Source organism: Balaenoptera acutorostrata, chromosome 3, assembly GCF_949987535.1.
Source record: "Balaenoptera acutorostrata chromosome 3, mBalAcu1.1, whole genome shotgun sequence".
In the NCBI taxonomy this organism is placed as follows: Eukaryota; Metazoa; Chordata; class Mammalia; order Artiodactyla; family Balaenopteridae; genus Balaenoptera; species Balaenoptera acutorostrata.
Window position 1 is genome coordinate 114,390,524 of NC_080066.1, and position 20,179 is coordinate 114,410,702.

Below are 20,179 nucleotides of genomic sequence, written 5' to 3' on the forward strand. Positions count from 1 at the left end.
CGGGGGGCGGGGGAGGGGGGGTGGTATTTACTTATTTTAAATCACCACTTGAAGTCCCAGATAGATAAATGGTGCTGGCTCATTTTTACTGTGACACATCATCTTTTTGTTCAGTCTAGCTCATCTCTTGTACTATTTGTGATACTCTACAGCACACCACTAACATTTTAAAACCTGAACGGCACATTATTAAAGTGCTGACCAACTACAGCAGGTACTATCTACAGTTATGCCACACTTCTTGGGTGTTTTAAGACATTAAGCCAAGGGCCAGCACACCAACTAAAACAGGTCCTGAAGTATTTTGATCTTATATTAGTTAGGAAGCACTTGGCTCAATTCCATACAAGATCTGGGTGTCTTTTTTCTTGTTGTTGTTATTTTCTCCCTCTATCTCCCAGCTTTATCAAGGTATAGTTGACAAATAAAATTGTAATATATTTAATTTGTACAATGTGATGATTTGCTATACATATACATTGTGAAATGATTACCACAATCAACTTAATTAACACATCTATCGCTTCACATGGTCACTGGGTTTTTGTTTTCTGGTTTCTTTGGTGAGAATGCATAAGGTCTATTGATACACTCTCAGCAGATTTCAAATATATGATACAGAATTATCAACTATAGTCACCATGCTGTACATTACATCCTCAGAACTTACTCATCTTATAATTGAAAGTGTGTACCCTTTGATCAACATCTTCCCCAAGACCCTGGCAACCACCATTCTATTCTCTGTTCTATGAGTTTAAATTTTTTTTTTCAGATTCCACTTATACCATACAGTATTTGTCTCTTTCTCAGGCTTATTACATTTAGCACGATGCCCTCCAGGTTCATCCATGTTGTTACAAATGGCAGTATTTCCTTCTTTTTTATGGCTGAATGTATTTTATACACACACACACATGCACACACTCATATATGGAATGGGAGATATAAATCCCGTATATAGATATCTTCCACAGATTATATATGTCTTCCACATTTTCTTTATCCTTTCATCTTTTGATGGACACTTAGGTTGTTTGTATATTTTGGCTATTGTGAGTAATGCTGAAATGAACATTGGAGGGCAGATATCTCTTTGAGATAGTGATTTCATTTCCTTCGGGTATATACCCAGAAGTAGGATTTATGGATCATATGGTAGTTCTATTTTTAATTTTTGGAAGAACCTCCATACTGTTTTCCATAGTGGCAGTACCAGTTTACATTCCCACCAACAGTGTATAAGGGCTCCCTTTTCTCCACATTCTGGACAATATTTGTTATCTATTGTCTTTTTGATAACAGACATCCTAGTAGGTGTGAAGTGATATCTCATTGTGGTTTTGATTTACATTTTCCTGATTAGTGAGGTTGAACATCTTTCATATACCTTTTGGCCATTTGTATGTTTTCTTTGGAAAAATGTCTATTCAGATCCTTTGCCCATTTTTAAATTGGATTATTTGTTTTTTTGCTATGAGTTGTAAGAATTCTGGATATTAAACCTTTATTGGATATATGGTTTGCAAATATTTCCTTCTTTCTTGATTCTTTCCTTTGCTATGCAGAATGTTTTTAGTTTGATGTAGTCTCATTTATTTTTGCTTCTGTTGTCTGTGCTTTTGATGTTGTATCCAAAAAATTACTGCCAAGACCAATGTCAAGGAGCTTTTCCCCTATATTTTCGTCTGAGAATTTTATGGTTTCAGGTCTTTTCCTTAAGTCTTCAATCCATTTTGAATTTATTTTTGTGTATGATGTAAGATAAGGGCACAATTTCATTCTTCTGCATGTGGATATCCAGTTTTCCCAGCTCCACTTACTGAAGAGGCTATCTTTTCCTATTTTGTGTTCTTGGTGCCTTTGTTGAAAGTTAGTTGAACACATATGCATGGGTTTGTTTTGGGGCTCTCTATTCTGTTCCATTGATCTATGTGTTTATTTTTATGCCAGTACCGTATTGTTTTGCTTTCTATAGCCTTGTATGATAGTTTGAAATCAGGAAGTGTGATGCCTCCAGCTTTGTTCTTCTTGCTCAAGATTGCTTTAGTTATTTGTGATCTTTTTTGCTTCCATGCAAAGTTTAGGGTTGTTTTTTCTATTTCTGTAAAAAAGGCACTGGCATTTTCATAGGGATTAAATTGAATCTGAAAATTGCTTTGAGTAGTATGGACATTTTAACAATATTATTTGTTCTAATCCATGAACATGGGCTACCTTTCCATTTATGTGTGTCTTCTTTAATTTCTTTCATCAGTGTTTTATAATTTTCAGTGTACTGATCTCTCACCTTCCTGGGTTAAATTTACTACTAAGTATTTTATTCTTTGACTCCATTGTAAATAGGAATGTTTTCTTAATTTATCTTTTGTTGTAGGTATATAGAAACACAACTTAGTTTTGAGGAGCTGGGATCTTAATCTGTTTGGGCTGCTATAACAGAAACACCATAGACTGGGTAGCTTATAAAAAACAGACATTAATTTCACACAGTTGTGGAGTCTGGGAAGTCCAAGATCAAGGGGCTGGAAGATTCTGTGTTTGGTGAGAACCCACTTCCTGGTTCATAGACAATGCTGTTTGCTTTGTACTCACATGGTAAAAGGGGTCAAGGGAGCTTTTTGGGGCCTCTTTTGTAAGGGCGCTAATCCCATTTGTGAGCGATCCACCTTCATGACCTGGTCACTTCTCAAAAGTTCCATTTCCTGATACCATTACCTTGGGGGTTAGGATTTCAGCATGTGAATTCTGGGGGGATACACATATTCAGTCCATAGCACCAAGCAAGCACTATAAACATAGAGCTAGGTAAAGCAATGCTTTTATTACTTGACTTTATTGTTTTGTATGTTATCTCAGAGTATTTATTATGGTATATGTTCTTTTTGTGACATGTATACTTATGAATATTTTAGATTTACTTTTATGTTTGTGTCTGTGTAATCCTTTTCAAAAGAATTCCATGAAGCAATAATATTTTGTATTATGGTGAAATGTTTTTACAATAAATACATTTTGATAGAATGTTTAGACCAGCAGTAAATTAGTACATTTAAAAGTAAAATGTTATCATTGGCTAGAGTAAGAGGGAAATATTGGGATTATGTGCAAAAACTCATTCTCACCTATGTTTTTAAGTCTATATGTGTATGTGTTTATATGCATGTATATTTATGTTTGACTGGTGGTTTGGGAGTTTCTAATTGCATGTCTTTAGCTGGCCAGGATCAAGTCTCTGAGTTTGACAAACTCATGTAAAGAAGCATTTACTAGGCAATGTACACAACACAGCAGGTAGGTACACAACAACCTACTCTGCTCTGGAAGACTTAGTCTTTGCCCTGAAGATGCTTGAAGTTGTTTCCATGACAGACATGCATCTAGTTAATGGAATATAAGGCAGCCTGATATAACGACTCAGTTAGATGTAAAGCAAAATGGATACTTGTAATCGGCTGAACATTTCAGCTCTCTTGTTTGTTTCATAGCGCTCTAGCAAATGAAGATAACTTTACCAATGGTGTGTAACTCTGTACTTTATATAGAGCTGATTTTTAAGAGTACATTTACTAAATTGGATTATTCACTAAAAAAAAGTTTGTACCTTGTAAAACAAATCTCTTTTATCAGAGCTACTTGTAACTTTGATTTAGTGAGCCCTTTAACGTATTATTTACTGTAGGAATTTTACATATGAAGGTATGATGTAATTTGTTTCTTTTCCATAGAAAAGGGAATCACTTTTTCTAACTAAAGTTATCTCGGGAAACTCCATCTTTCTAGAATGTTTTATTCTTATGCCGGGAGAATATGTATAAATGAGGGTTAGTTATTTTATTCATGATTTTTCTCAGGTAAGGGGAGGAATCTAGTTTTTTAAAAGACCGTGTGGGCTGAAAATTCTATGTTAATTAAATGACTCAGTTGTAAATAACTTGAAACAGGTATCATGATCACTATTCCTTCTGTCTCTGATGACACATATTAAATGTTTGTTTGCTGGCTTGCATTATCATTTTTGGTCAGATTTTCTTAGTAGCAAATTACTTTTTGTTATTTTAGGCAGCAAAAGGAAGGGGAAAAGACTTACACATGTAAGCCTTAGTAAAATCTTTTTTTAAAAAATTTTATTTATTTATTTATTTATTTATGGCTGTGTTGGGTCTTCGTTTCTGTGAGAGGGCTTTCTCTAGTTGGGGCAAGCGGGGGCCACTCTTCATCGCGGTGCGCGGGTCTCTCACTATCGCGGCCTCTCTTGTTGCGGAGCACAGGCTCCAGACGCGCAGGCTCAGTAGTTGTGGCTCACGGGCCTAGTTGCTCCGCGGCATGTGGGATCTTCCCAGACCAGGGCACGAACCCGTGTCCCCTGCATTGGCAGGCAGATTCTCAACCACTGCGCCACCAGGGAAGCCCTTAGTAAAATCTTATAACATTTCAAACTCTGCTGTGATAAGGAGAAAGCTGTTTGGAAATTTTTCTTTGCCAGGAATGGAAACAATGTTACTTTAACAAAAAAGAAATTAAGAATTAAGAAGGACTTGTTAGGGGATTACTTATGCCTAGGAGTGCGCTAAAGGTTATGGGGGAATCAAAAGTAGCACAAGACATTGGTAGTACCCTAAAGAGCTGTCTACTTGAGTAGATAAGATTAAGACCTATGAAAAAATTGAATACTACAACAGGAAAGGCCCAGAAATGCCAGTGCAAAGTTTAAACAGCACATAAACCCTTATCATATGTTGATCCTGACATATATAGGTATTTCCTTTACTTATATAACTCAGCACAACTGGACTTCCACCAGCACATTAAAGCCACTTGGTTTTATGTCAAATGTTTTTGTTTGGCTTTAAATCTAGTGAAGCAGCAAACCATATTAACTCTAAAGTCGGGCAAGAGAAAATCTTAAATTCAGAAGATGACAGGGAGACCTTTGAACAGGTTGGGGCCAGTTTCTTTGGCGAAAATCGCCCCAAGGTTTGCTTCAGGTTCCAAATCGAGGTGTTCATTCAGGAGCTAATCCATCCTCCCTGGGCTTTTGGAGGCTTTTTGGCCTTTGCTGATGGGAATTTTGCCTGGGAAAGGACAGAGGAATGGGGCTTAAGCTGATTGGAGTATGTAGTCACTGTCAAGTCCGGGAATGTCTAGGAGAAAAGATGAATAACGCATTGCACCTTCCTTGTGAGGGGGTCTTGCCAACTCTGGCCCTGACCCTAGCCCTCTGAGGGGTCTCACTGTTCCGTCTCATGCACCACTCCAGAGCCCAAGCTTTTTTTCTTTTTTTTCCAAGTACGCTTCATGCTAATGGTGCCAATTTATGCCTTACACAGTTTCTTCAATGATTGGATCAGTTAGGGCTCTGTTTACTGTGACTGAAATCCCAAAACATACTGGCTGAAGAAGAAAAGGGACTTTTTGGCTCTTATAACCTACAGAGTCAGAGTAGGGCTGATTTCTGGCCCAAGCAGTGTCATCAGAACTCAGTTTCTTTTCTCTCAACTCAGCTCAGCCCTCCCTCTGTTGGCTTAGACACGTTCTTCACTCATGAATACTAAATGAATGAGCTACTTCAGATTTGACACCCTTTCAAAACCAGGAGCCAACAGTGATTTCTTTACAATGTCTCACTGTATCTTATTGGCTTCAGTGGGGTCTCATACCATCTCTGAACTAATTTCTGTATGTCTGGGGATGGAACAAGCTTATTGGCTTAAGACTGAGTGGCATTCTGCATTCCTTGGTTGGATTCCCACCCAAAGCATATAAGTTAGAATGTGGAAGAGGTAATGTCTGAGAGGAAATAATAAATCCAAACATTAGCTAACTACAATAATAACTGAGCTTATTATTAATATTATGGTTGCAAATTCTATTCTGATCACCCATGATTAATAATAATATCTGTGCGGTTATCTAAAAAAAGTAGAAGGGATGGCGTGCGTTTGACAACAGTAAGAGCCACAAATGACCACTGTAATTTGGTGTCCAAATATTTTTGGCCAACAAATGTTCTCAGAAAGTATATACTGATTAAAAGAGCATCTACAGCCAGCATGGGTATATGGTCATGTAGGCCTGTGGTTAGAGTGCTTGAGTATTTGTATATTTTGTGAATGAAGGTCAATTTTGAAGCCAGAATTCCAGAATTGGGCATTGTTGGTAAAGGATTAACTAAACCCCTTCTCCTTCTGCATAAGATTTCGACCTCTGGTTAATTCTGTAGCTCTGTTCTCCTGGAAACCTGAAAATAATAAAACGTCAACAGTATTGCCAAGGAACATTGCTTAGGGTAGAAATGACCCTTGGTTAGTAAGAATGGCCACCTGGAAGTAGGAGAGTTTCCTTGGTATGGCCCTGGCTCTGTTCTCCAAGAGGGGCTGTTTATCCATTCTGCGCATGGCCCTGGCTCTGTCCTCCGGGAGGACCCCTTGTCCATTACCTTCCCTGAATTGAGTAGTGAGGGGTAAGCCCTCATTGGTAGCTGTGCAGACTTTGTAAGCTGTTTCCTAACCATCTTATTCCAGAGTCCAGAATCTTACTGGACCTACAGGCGAGAGCTAAATAGCCTCCCCTGACTGGGGTGGGTGGGCTGTTAACGACAATATTAACAAGGTTCAACGTTTCTGTGACGTTTTTGGTTTCCAGATGCTTTTATAAACATTAGTGCGTGCAATCCTCAAAACAATACCACAAGTTGAGGATTTGGGGGTAGTGAGAAAGGCCATTGGGAAATTCAAGGTGAATTACTACAGCCCCATTCACACAGCAAGAAAATACTTCATGACTTGCTTCTGCTTTATGGGTCCACTTTTTAAGCCAATCCAGGCCATTTTGGGGGCCAGTAATTCAGCCACTTCAGGTTGTTAAAAGTCTGACTTGGCCTCAGATTCGATGAGACATCCATCTCTTCCCACCAAACCAATGACTTTTTTCTGGCAAAGGAAACTCATACTGAGAAGCCATATTCAAGTCTGGAACACCTGATCCCACCCTCTTCTCTCCCTTTTATAGAACGGTAGATTTCAGTTATGGAAAGGCTGATAATATTGTTATAGAGCCATGACTTTCACTCCATCTTCCCCTGTGGCTGAGGGTTTCATCAGAGCGCCTTCAGAGGTCAGATCATAGCAGATGAGATGGGGGATGGGGTTGAGAAGAGCTTGTCAAACTTGGCTCTGGGCTTCTTATCCCCTCTCAACCAGGGCAGCCCAGCTTTGGTCTGTATCATTAGAAGATAGGGTTCCACTACTAACAAAAAACTTGAAAACCATGGTTATTAGCTAAATCCATCATCTCTGCAGATGAAAAACTTGAGGCCCAGAGAGGTTAATTTATTGACCTGATGTTACACAGATGCTCACTGGAGGAACTGGCATTAACACTTGGGTTTCCTGAATCCCAGATCAGTGCTCTTTGCACTGGAGTGGCTGCCTGTTACTTCCCTTGGTGTGGCATGTGGCCTAAGATAAAGGGTGGGAGTCAGGCTCTGCCCATGACTGAGAGCACGGATGACTTGGGCAGGCAGCTTCACATCTTGCTCTTGGCCTCCCAATTCCTCATTAGGTGAAGCAAGAACAATCCTGGCTTTGCATCAGGGAAGGGATGCTCTGTGCCTAGCTGATGGTGCACCCTGCTAGGATCTTGGCATCTTTCAGGCATTTTATCAGCCCCCATTTACCAAGCCACTGCCTGAATTCCTTCTGCTATTTCATCTCCCCATCCCCCATGCTGCTGGTTAACAATGCCATTTAAAATCTCAAGTAGGAGGGGACGACATAATTGTCTCATTAGATTTGGGGGTTTTAGAATGTTGTTCTTCCCCAGAGTTGTGCAGATAGAGTGGATGTATGTAGGTCAGCTTGATTCTTTCTCTATCCATGGTCTGAGAGTATTAAATATGCAAGAGATGGCTGCTTTGTCCATGTCTCCTTCTCCCCAGTTCGCATCACATAATGTTTGTTTCTGCTCAGGAGTGGAAAGAAATGATTGCTTTAGATTTGCTTTTCTTTTACGAACTAGAGAAATACCTCACTATGTCTTATCTAAATGTGGCTTTTCACGCAGTTTCAGCTTTTGTGGGGGGAGGGGTGTGAGTAATTTCCTCCTGTGTGTCTCATTGCCCCATAGAGAGGAAAACAGAACCCCAATGTTTGGAATGCCAATGATTTAGGAAGTTTCTAGCAGGTCTGCCATTTGTTCCAACTACCAGGTTTGGTCCCAGAAAAAGACTCTTGCATTTTGGCTCTGAGTGGTAGGGGTTCTCTGCATGTCAAGGGAAGGGGCCCGAGAAGTTGAAGGTGATGTCGTGTGCCCCCTAGATTCTAAACCTCCTTCCTATCCAATGTGCCTATCCAATGCTCAAGTGAGAGCTGGGGCTAGTCTGAATGAGAAGGTTCTGTGTCACATGTCATGTGTCTGGGTTGGTGTCCATCAGTGGAAATGATTAGGACAGACTTTGTTGGTAGGAGTTTGTCCATATTCTGAGAATTAAAGCCTATTTTCTTTAGAATTAGAGTCACTTTCTCAGCTGTTTATATTCCATTTTTAGTTTTTTTTTTCTGTTCCTTGCTTTGTTCTTTTGGTCTTTGACAAATGAGAAAAATTCTTCTTAATAACTTAAAAAAAAAAGTAATTGAAATGCTGTCCAGAGAGGAAAAAGTAATCAAATTGCCTAACAGAGAAGCATTGTCCATTTGAGTTTTTATTTGTTTTAGCACTAAATCTCATTCCCCCCTCCCCTTTTTCTAAGTGTGTAACAACAAAGTAGGAGGTAATTTTTATTTTTTCCAAAATGACTTCAGGGAAATCCCTTTTAAACCTATGGATTTTAGCCCAATGAGGGATCCTCTTCCTTTGATCTAAATTTTGCATATTGTCTGTTTCTTACAGGGCTTCCGTATTGTCTCAGGCTCCACTGGAAATGCAGCAAGGATTCCTAGCACATCCCAGTTGCCATAGCAACAGCAGTCTTTCCCATAATGAGCTGCATCATCTGAACTGATGTCACAGCATCATGCAGCAGGTCAAACAAGGCATCTTCTAGTATTGCATCCTACAGATGTGCTGTAAACATCAAAAGAAGGCGGTGGGAGCAGGAGATGGTGAGTGTTAAATGTCTGGGCCTTTATTTTATGGCTGTTTTCTTGCTTAGTCGGTGTCTGCTAAGGCGGTGATGGGAGGATGTTGTCTGCTTAAAATGGACTAGGGAAAGAAGGGCTGTTTTACCTAAATCTGTTTTCAGGCTGCTGGGTTAAGACAAAGGCCTATAAGAGTCATAGAGGAATCAAAATATGTGGAATTATTCTTGTTCTATCTCTGCCTGTTATTTTTAGTGTTCTCATGGAATTTTTCATAAACATAAGATATTTTTCTATTGCAAAACCCCAAATAGGCTCTAAATTGAGCAGTTCACAGTATTTAAAGATTGTAAAGATATCTATTTCTTTTTTATGGGGAGAGCTCATTCGTCCCCTATTTGCTCTTGTGATTTATGAAATATTAAGTGATTTACAATATGAAATTCAGTATTTACCTTGGTTGGGTTTCAGTTTCTTCATGGCAAGGAACGAATGCTGAATAAGCATTTGACATAACCCTGATGTGAAAGGGGATCTCTTGAATGTTCAAGACAGAATTTTTTAAAAACATAGAGACCCAAACAAAATGAAATTACTTGAGCTTATTGATTTATATGGTAGTCCTTCGACCCGTGTCCTTCATAGTTAGTTGAAAGACTGCCACAATATTTTTCTCATCTCTAGCTAGTCCTCAAAATAGCTGGAGTTATCTGCAGGCTGACTTGTAACAAGTCTCCTCTCTGCGGCAGTTGCAGTGAAGGGTAACCCTATGGAGAGCCTCTGCAAGTGGCAGTGGTGTTGCTACCTCTTGCTTAACTTTAAGCAGAATCTGATAAGATGAATAAATAGCAGAGTCCTCAGTGACTGTGGCAAATACAGATCTCTGGGCTCAGTCATAACCTCAACTCAGTTCTGAAACTCTATGTAAACACGTATGGTGCTTATTTCAACTCCTAGCTCTGTCTTTAGGCCTCTTCATTATTATTAATTTTTTTTCTAAAAAATATGACCTGTCATTATCAGATAAGGAGCAGTGAGTTGCCTTTTGTTTTGGGCAATGGATTTCCCAGGTGCAGCTGATTGCTACTAAGGGAGGGAAAGGAGGAGGCGCATGTCAGTCCAATTGATCAGTGTGTCCACTTGGGATCAGGGAGTGGTCTTTGGCTCAGTGCTGCCAAGCTGATAGTTTTTATTTGAAAAGTCGTACAGGAATGAATGGCGACCCTTGAGTTCCTCTTCTTTGAGGCTGTTTATTGAGCCTAAAAGAGATGCATCACAGGAAGCAGCAAAAGCAGTACCTCTTGCTAGCTTGGAGTGATTTGTTTTTTTTTGTTTTTTTGTGGGTTTTTTTGCACAGAGTCTAGCCTATTGGTCCCATTAGGCACTAGCTGGGATGAAAGACCTTGGATTTAATTAGTTTGTTTATACACATCACACACATGCTGCTCTTGGTCCTTTAAGTTTATGTGCCTGACATGCAGCTGTTTGGGATGGGAGAGGTCAGCTCAGCCTGGCTTTATCGCAGGCACTTAGGAGCATGGGTTGTTCATTGCCTGCTTTTTGTATGTCGTAAAATGTGAACAGAAAGCTCTGCTGGGACTTCTGGGTGTGAATACGGCTAAGTCAGAAGCTCTAAGGTGACAGGGAGGAGTGCTAGATGGTGATGGGGGAGGGGAAAGTGCATCTAGTGGCTGGATTAAGGGTCTGGAGAAAATCACTCAGTGGCCGTTGGAATTCATTTAAAGTATTGCTTCCAAGGAAAAGCAATGAAGAAAGACTTGCTTTGGTAACATAAATTGCTAGGAATAAAAATAACCAAAGGCAGCATTTTAAGGAGTTTCCTATTTGCTTAATTTTTGTTTCTTTTGTCTAACAGTGTTCTCAGCTGCTTCATCATGGGTGATTTGTACCATTACTGGAAGTCGCAGAAGCCAGATTCCTTAAAGGCAATGATAGGAAAAGTGGAGTCATGCTTTGAGGGTGGGGAAGGCGCTGGAGGGTGTGGGCTGACGCAGTTATCTGGTAGAATCTCCTTCTAGTTTAGAGGAGCCTGTGATCTCTCCTTGCCTCTGCAAATGTTCAAAATGCTTTTGCAGTTCCCCAACTTTATGCTTTTGTGCTCTTTTTGCTCTAGGAGAACAAAGCCCTAGTAACGGGAGCTGTCATCCTGGGTGCTCGGTTTCTTTGCAGAGGGCCACAGCCTGTGCTGCTCTCTGATTAGCTGTGTGTCTTAATTACTGGCTAAGGCTATTTCAGTTGTCTTAGTTTAATATATCCCCAAGGGGTGGATGGGGTGTGCGTGTGTATGGGGGATGGGAGAGATTGCTCTATGGCTGCATTTTGTGGTGTTTCACTGAAACTTTCTAGAATTTAGAGAATTTTGTTTCACAGTGATTAGTGAAAGATCATTAAGATCATATTTATTGTGTGGCCAAGTTTAGACCATGGAAGCCTGACAAGAAACTAACTTCCTCTATGCTTTTGGTTATGGCTTTCTTCACTGAATTACAAAGGTACAAAGAAGTTAATTCTTTGTAGATAACTAGGCCATGGTGGGGTGATAAAAAGAAAAATCATAGTAACAACCACAGCTCTTATTTATTCAATTCTTATTATGTATTGGCACTGGACTAAACATTGTATGTAACTTATTCAGCCCGTATAATGACATTATGAGATAGAGAGTAACAATCTCATTTTATAGGATTAAGTTATTATTATTTACATTTTACAGAAACTAAGTCTTAGCCAGGTTACCAAATTTCGCTAAGGTCATATAGTTAATAAGTTATTGGACCAGGATCCCAAATCAATGTGATTTGACTGTGATGCCCACCTGCTTACCCACAGTCATCTTAGTTTTATAGCATCTTAACTGTGTATACCGTCAGAGCAGTCATCTTTACTCTATCGAACTCACCCCACCCTTCTCATTGTAATTGGAAAATCAGATTTCACACGTAGAATGAAATCTCATTTACAGCACTAAGATCCGTTTTACTACAGGGATGAGCATGAATCTTGGTCAGATCCTACTCTGATCCCAGAGATTAAAGTAATGCAGACTTGATGCTCAGACCTTTTGCCAGTACCCTTGCTTGACATATCTTTCTAGCAGGATCTGAGTATGGGAAATGCTACACAAATGAGTGTGGGCATGTTGGAGTTGTAATAAAAGCAGGTCTTACCTGAGTCAGTAATGATTCAAGTTTGTTGTACCTGTCTTACCAGCTACATATGTAGTGCTCTGCTAACTTTAAGACATTTGAATTCCTTGCCAACACCAGCAAGGAATAGAAGAGTGGACTTCTCTTACAGTCAGGAAGCTGTAATCCATCTCGTGGGTTAGGAAGATAAAAGAGAGTTATTTTGCTGAGTATTATTAGTGGCTGAATCTAAATGCTGCCTACCTCTGACAAAGTACAAGAATGACCGTCTTGTGCAACATCCTGGAAGCCTTGTGTTTGAGGAGAGCTGCTACAGTCATCTCTGCATCATCTTGCCCATCCCCAGCTATCCACGCCCAGTGTCATTACTGGGCCGTAAGGGCTGTTCTTTGTTTGCCTGTGGGGCTAATGCACACACTGACAGCACATTGATATTGATTCCGGTATGATGAATACTTAGAAATATTATTCCACAGAGCTCATTAGCCGTTACTAGGTTCTGGGAAGAAGTTAATCTTTGTCCCAGCCAGTTTCAAGGAGGCCCAAGCTCGTGTCTGCATGAGCTACAGGAATTAGAGGCTGACCAGAAAGCAACGGAGTTGCTGGGTGCAGTGACCACAGGAGTTAGGTTCTATTTAGGGAATAAAAAAGCCAGTGGAATTTAGGGAAGTTGGTAGTCCTGCTACATGTCTCAGATTTCCTTCTATTTCCAATCCTAGAATCAGGGAATGATAACTTGTTTTGATCCTATGTATTCAATTGAATTTAACACCTATTTATTGAGTATCTACTATGTGCCAGGCACATAGCAGTGGAACCAGACAGATGCAGATCTCTTACCCAACTGCATTCTAGCAGCAGGGGTGGAGGTGCTGAGATAAAAATAAACAGATAAATTTACAGTGGAATAATTTATTCTCTTTGATACTGTAGTACTATTTCTATTTACTTCTATTCCAGAGATACACCCATTATCTCTGCACATATGCATATATGGTCTACATGTGGAGGTAAAATCGCTGCATTGAATAATAGGTTTGGTTTTTTTCTTACTTTTTTATATAACATTCATTTTTATTTAACAGCTACCTTCATTAGATATTCATTGAAAAGAGGTTCACTGTAAGCAAGAAGTAGGTGCGGGAAAGAGGTTGAGCATCTAGAATTTTTTTATATCAAAGTTTCAATACAAATTAAAAAATAAAAATTATTTTGTTCCAGTCAGCAAAGAAAAATAAACTGTGGGCACATCAGACTAGAAAAGAGGAAATGCAATGTTAAATGAAAATGAAAAAAAAAAAGGGGAGCGGTGTGAACTAGCAGAATAGTTCAATCCAAACTTTTTAAAGATCCTGGAGTTGTTTTCATTTTTCTACCTTGACAGGCTTAAGCCCTGTGATTTTTGCTTGATTTCCATAGAGCATCTCCATCACTTTGGCTTTGGTGGAGCCAAGTAGCTTTGATTTTTTTCTTCTTGAGTTTGGATTAGAATCTTGCTGGGTGTGAACAAAGCCAGTTTGGTGATTAGCATTTTGTTGGTATTAAGCTATTCTGAAAAGTATAATTGTAATTAAACAAAAAGCACATGTCTATCTCAATTGACATAAACCTGACGTATGGAAATATGAAATGTATATGACAGATCAGTTTAAGGAGTTTTTTTTCATTTTTATGAAAGATATCTTTAATCTTTAAAAACTGTCCAGTAAGCCCTCTAAATGGAACATTCCAGCCAGCATGCTGGTGGAGGTATGTGCCAGTCACCTCCAGCTACAAGCAGCCTGTTTATTCACCCTAGTATGCCTTACAAACATCACTTTAAATGGGAAGCATTTGTCTAAACAATCATATTAACTAATGTATTCAAAACTATGATTGTGGGACTTCCCTGGTGGTCCAGTGGTAGAGTCTGTCTTACAATGCAGGGGACATGGGTTCGATCTCTGGTCGGGGAACTAAGATCCCACATGTAGTGGGGCAACTAAGCCCATGATCTGCAACTACAGAGCCCACGTGCTCTGGAGCCCACGCGCCACAACTACGGAGCCCACGCACCACAACTAGAGAGAAGCCCATGTGCCACAGTGAAGACCCGACATAGCCAAAAACTTAAATAAATAAGTAAACATGAAAAAAAACCAAAACTATGATTATATTTTTAAAAATATGTTATTTATTTATTTTCCTTATTTGTTTTTGTTTTTTGGCTGCCTTGGGTCTTAGTTGCGGCACTCGGGATCTTTGTTGAGGCGTGCGGGATCTTTTTGTTACAGCACGCGGTCTGCTCGGGTTTCTCTCTAGTTGTGGCGGCGCGCGGGCTTCTCTCTAGTTGTGGTGTGCGGGTTTTCTCTCTGTAGTTGTGGCGCGTGGGCTCCAGGGCACGTGGGCTCTGTAGTTTGCGGCATGCGGACTCTCTCATTGAGGTGCGTGAGCTCAATAGTTGTGGCACGCGGGCTTAGTTGCCCTGCAGCATGTGGGATTTTAGTTCCCTGACCAGGGATCAAACCTGCGTCTCCTGCATTGGAAGATGGATTCTTTACCACTGGACAACCAGGGAAGCCCCTCAAAACTATGACTGTATTTTCATGAAATTTTTCATCCTTCACACGCGTGTGTGAAGGATGTCTGACTTGTGACAGTCACTTGTGGAGTGACTGTTCCTCTTTGATGGCAATTGCACATACCCAACTCAATAGATGGGCCATGAATGGGAAAGCTTTTCAGGGGAGTATCACTTTTTATAGGACTTTGGCTATAGCAACAGACTTTTAGGTATTTTGAATTAATAGGGCTGAAGATTTCGTTTCCACAAGCACATACCTATCAACAGCTGAATCCCCCAGTTGGTTTTAAGACTTGGTGAAGACAAAGGAGAGACTTTTTCCCTTGTAAGCCACCAGCCATGTTTTTCTCTGTTCTTTTTTTTTTAAACATCTTTATTGGAGTATAATTGCTTTACAATGGTGTGTTAGTTTCTGCTTTATAACAAAGTAAATCAGTTATACATATACATATGTTCCCATATCTCTTCCCTCTTGCATCTCCCTCCCTCCCACCCTCCCTATCCCACCCCTCTAGGTGGTCACAGAGCACCGAGCTGATCTTCCTGTGCTATGCGGCTGCTTCCCACTAGCTATCTATATTACATTTGGTAGTGTATATATGTCCATGCCACTCTCTCACCCTGTCACATCTCACCCCTCCCCCTCCCCGTATCCTCAAGTCCATTCTCTAGTAGGTCTGTGTCTTTATTCCCATCTTGCCACTAGGTTCTTCATGACCTTTTTTTTTTCCCTTAGATTCCATATATATGTGTTAGCATACTGTATTTGTTTTTCTCTTTCTGACTTACTTCACTCTGTATGACAGACTCTAGGTCCATCCACCTCACTACAAATACCTCCATTTCATTTCTTTTTATGGCTGAGTAATATTCCATTGTATATATGTGCCACATCTTCTTTATCCATTCATCCGATGATGGACACTTAGGTTGCTGTAGGGCATGCTCCAAACTCTTCCAGCCTTCTTGCATTTGTTTGCTTTGAGTCACAAGGGGAAGTGGGAAGAGAATGTAGAACCTTTAGAGCAGGGTCTCAAACTGGGTGATTCCTGAGCTTGTTTTGTATAGCTGCAGGGCAGGCTTCATGGGCTGGCAACCTATGTTGCAGCATAGGGCCCTGCGCTGAGAGGGGTCCACACTTGGTTTAATGCTCTACTATTGCCAGCTTGCAATTCTTAGTAATTTTTGAGCGAGGGGTTCTTCATTTTCATTTTACACTGGACCCTGCAAGTTACCTAGCCAGTTCTGTATGGCCCTTTTGATATAAAAAATTGACACACAAATCTGAGTTTTAAGCTTCTCTTTAAGAATTAGATGATGTGGCTCACTTGGCAAGAGGTGACTGCCTTAGATGGAGCAGTATTCTCCAGTTCATCACGGTCTCCCCGCTACTCCCATCCATTTACCCCCACTGCTGCTGCTTGAACCCTGTGGGTATTTGAGTTTGAGACTTCTATTCCGGAATAATTCACATGGCAATTGTAGAGCTTAAAAAAAAACAGAAGGACCATTGTCAAACAACCCAGAGAAAAGATGCCATGCATAGTAATTTAGAAGCATCCATGGTAAATCACCACCATGCACAGTAGTTCAGTGGGATTTCTTTTATAGGCAATGGGGGGGGCATATTACATTGTACCTGAAGGTATTTGATAGGTCAGGCTTATTTGTCACCACCACTGCTTTCAGGGGAGAAATCAAATGTTCTTTGCAAAGCAAGCTAATTAACCATCCTGTTGGTTCATTGTTTGTATTAATTTTCCCGCCCTTTGTTTACTACTTGATTACTTTTATCCCCTGCTTTGTTTAACTTTATTTAAATTACACAATATTTTTATGCTGGCTGGGTATTTTTTTAGCGCTATTTTTTTCTCTCTATTCTTTCTTTCCAGGAGGCTAGGGACCTATAATTTGAGATTATATTACTGTAGGAAGAGTTCACTTTTTTTTTTTTAGTTAAAAAGGGAATTACAGTCAATATTTATAATGAACCCTTCTCCAGCAAGGGAGTTCCAGCCATGCTAATGTTAATGTTCGTAAGTCCAGATCTGCCATTACTATTTATAATAATGAGATGCTGGTGACAGACTCCTGGACCTTATAGTAGGTGAAGCATTCTCACCCATCATGTCACAGTGAAAAGATACTGTATTAATCTACAGATGTGCAGAGAAATGTTAGAGAATTAACATGAATGATGGTATTTGCTGCACTGGAAAAAGGTTAATTTTTTTTTTTTTTTTTTTTTTTTTGGCCGTGTGACAGTAAACAAGGACCTGACAAATCCGTAAGGGGCTTTTGTCACATCTTAGAGATGGAGTCTTCTCTAAGGATTAAGCCCCAAGGACTCACAGCTTTACTCTGTGCCCTGTAACAATCCTAATGCCCACCATGTCCACCACTGTACAAGCTGTAAAGCCAGCTGTTTCAGATAATTTCACCAGCAGTCAACAATCAACAGATGTGTCAAATGTCTACCATGTGCAAGACCATGTGCTGAAGGAACACTTTACAAATTAGGGCAACCAAAGGCAAAAACGTGTATATTACTTGGAGAGCTTGTCACAGATTTAACACTGTGTTGTCTGGGCTCTGCTTATAGACAATTCTGATTAGTTCTTCCCTTGCTTTAGAGGTACTCTGAGATGGGGCTCCAGGTATATCTGGGGCTGCCATCTCATCTTCTATTCTTTTCATTCAATTCCTTGATTTAAATGTTTTTTCTTAAATAACTCATTACTTTTTCTGGCCCACTCAGAATCTTTGTTTCCCACCCACTCTCAGCTTTTTCAGTTCTTAATGCTCATCCTTTGTTTCTACCCCATCAGTCTCCAATCACTGTAACCTTCTGGGATAGCTGTGAATCCACCAAAATCCTCCCCACCAGCAGCCCCCCAGGCCCCCATCTTCCCTGCTACTCTTTATTCCCATTATATTAGCATAAAAATAGCCCATCTAAAACCAAATGACACTTCAGCTCCCCTTGTGAAGTAATCTGCTTACATTTAGCTTTAAATATTTAATTCAAATATTGCACTGTATTTAACCTGTTTTCTGTTTTGCTGTGAATTAAAAGAGAATGAGTCTAAAACGCATATTAGTCACTCTTCCAGGCAATCTATGTGGGGCATCAACTAGAAATTACCAAAATAGCAGGGCCTTATGTGGTAGAAGACTACATGCAAAATTAAAACAGGTGTACAAATGTAGTTAAAAATTTTTGTCCTTCAGTGTTATTACCACATTGCATTTTCAATTAAAAATAAATAAAAATGGGGGGAGGGGATGGTGAGAAGGTAGGCATCACAGCAAGGCTCCAGAGAGAAACACATTTCTTCAGCCTTGCTTAGGAGTGGCACGCAGCTTATAGAACACTGAGAATATCTGTCTCAGAAGAGCAGCTGCTTGAAAAGAAAGGACAGACCTGAAAATAATGGTAAAAAATAAAAACAACCACAAAACAGGCATGATTGCTCAGAGAACTAATAAAGAATCAGATTGGTGAATTAAAATATTACAGTTTTCACTAATTTAGTATTAAATGATTGATAACATGATTTTTAAGCATTTGAATTTTGACTAAACTGAAAATGAATACGCTAAGAGGCAGAGGACCAAGAAAAAAGTAGCGTAACCAGCTTAAGAAGAGACATGTTTCACCATGTTATTTTTTACTTAAGAGGGTTTTTCCTTTTGGTCCTTGCTCTGGTTAGTATTATTAGGTTTATTTGTTGTGAAGGTGAATAAACCCATATATTTTGTTTTAATTTTAAAAAATATTTTCTTTAAGAAAATAACAAAAATCATGGTCTCTGGCATGATGTTTTTTTCTGGTGCTTAGATGCTAAATCTTAACTCCATCCTTTTGTAATTACTACTTATGCTTAATACCCAAACACGAAGTAGTAAAATGAGTGCTGTCAACCAGTTTGAGGGGAAAACAAAATGCTCCTTTTCAGAGATACTCTAGAATCTCAAATGGTGGTGGAAAGGCCACATTACCAAATTTAAAGTGAATTTTTGCAATGGCTTGTACCAAATGAGAGATTTCTATTCTGGATTTTGGAATCCTAAAATCCAATAATTTACACATATGTATGTAGACTGATATTCTGTGTGCAGGAGATTAGTGGTGGGGGAGTTGGGCAGGGGTGGGTGGTCCCAAGAAGGAAGCAATAGCTTGCTTCCCTTTTGACTCATTTCATCTCCTGACACCCTAAACCTAAACAGTAAACAAGAACAGAGCCTGGCAGGGTGGGTTTTGGAGCCGGGCATATTTACATTTGAATCAGCTCTAACATAAGATGATAAGATCTGTGATTTTGAGTTTCTTAGAGTGTCATTTTCCCCATATGTAAAATGAGGAGAATATCCATTTTACAGAATGACATGAAGTAAGTATTTTTATGTAAAGTTACTAACACAGAGCAGGCATTTGATAAATAAAAGTTATTATTATTTTGCTATTCACAAGTAGTGGGGTAAGATTATTACTCCCCCAAGAAGAAATTTAATTTCTCAACTTCAACCCTGAAACCAATGAAATACTTTTCAGAGCTTTTATTAATGGAAAGAAAACCCCTTTAATATATTTTAAATGCTATAATATATTTTAAAGGCACATATATTATCTCACATAATTTCTTTTTCCTGCTTAATTTTTCTCCATGGCATTTATCACCATCTGCAAACTACACATTTTACTATATTGTTTGTCTCCCCTTAGTACAAAGCAAGTTGCACGAGGGCAGAGATTTTTGTCTATTTTGTTCATTGATGTTTCCTTAGCTCCTAGAATAGTGCCTGGCATGTGGTGGTGCTCAGTCAGTTCTTGCTGCACAAATGAATGAATCCACATAACCCTTTGAGAGAGGCAACTTGACTGTGTTCAGTATGTAGAAAATGAATTCTCTTTTTCAGTGATGCTTTTCAAGGTTCTGAACACCTTTGAGTGATTCTTGCTATTCCAGATAGCATGTCAAGAAGCCCTTCTGGCTGATGGTTAAGCCATCATACACCATCCAGTATTCTAAATTCTTCCATTGAAAGCAGGGATATTGACCAGGCAGCTCTGATGGGCTTCTCCTCTCCATGGGGTTTCTAAGAGGGAGCTGGAGTTTCCTTGGTCATTTGAAAGATACATTGATTCTTCTACTAGTGGTTGTCTCTTTCTATCTCTTTAGTGAATTTGAGGCTCCTTCAGTATCACTTATTTATTCTCCTTGAAATCATGAATTCTGAGCTGTAAATCTCAGATTGATTGATGGATTGGTGGGATTCAAAGGAATCTTCAAGGAAAGCACCAGATAGGGAGAATGATAAGCCAGGGCAGTCAACTCTTTCCTATTTCTATAAAAATGCTCTAATGAGAA

At 39.5% G+C, this 20,179-nt stretch overlaps 1 protein-coding gene across 8 annotated transcripts in view; it reads left to right on the forward strand.

Moving 5' to 3' along the window:
• Positions 1-20,179, forward strand: part of AKAP6 (A-kinase anchoring protein 6) — a 583,878-nt gene that overhangs the window by 94,112 nt on the left and 469,587 nt on the right. For all 8 annotated transcript variants that reach the window (XM_057542788.1, XM_007180694.3, XM_007180696.3 and 5 more), the window contains one exon: positions 8,890-9,101. The gene's annotated coding sequence lies outside the window, so the exon portion shown is untranslated. The remainder of the gene's footprint in view (positions 1-8,889; positions 9,102-20,179) is intronic.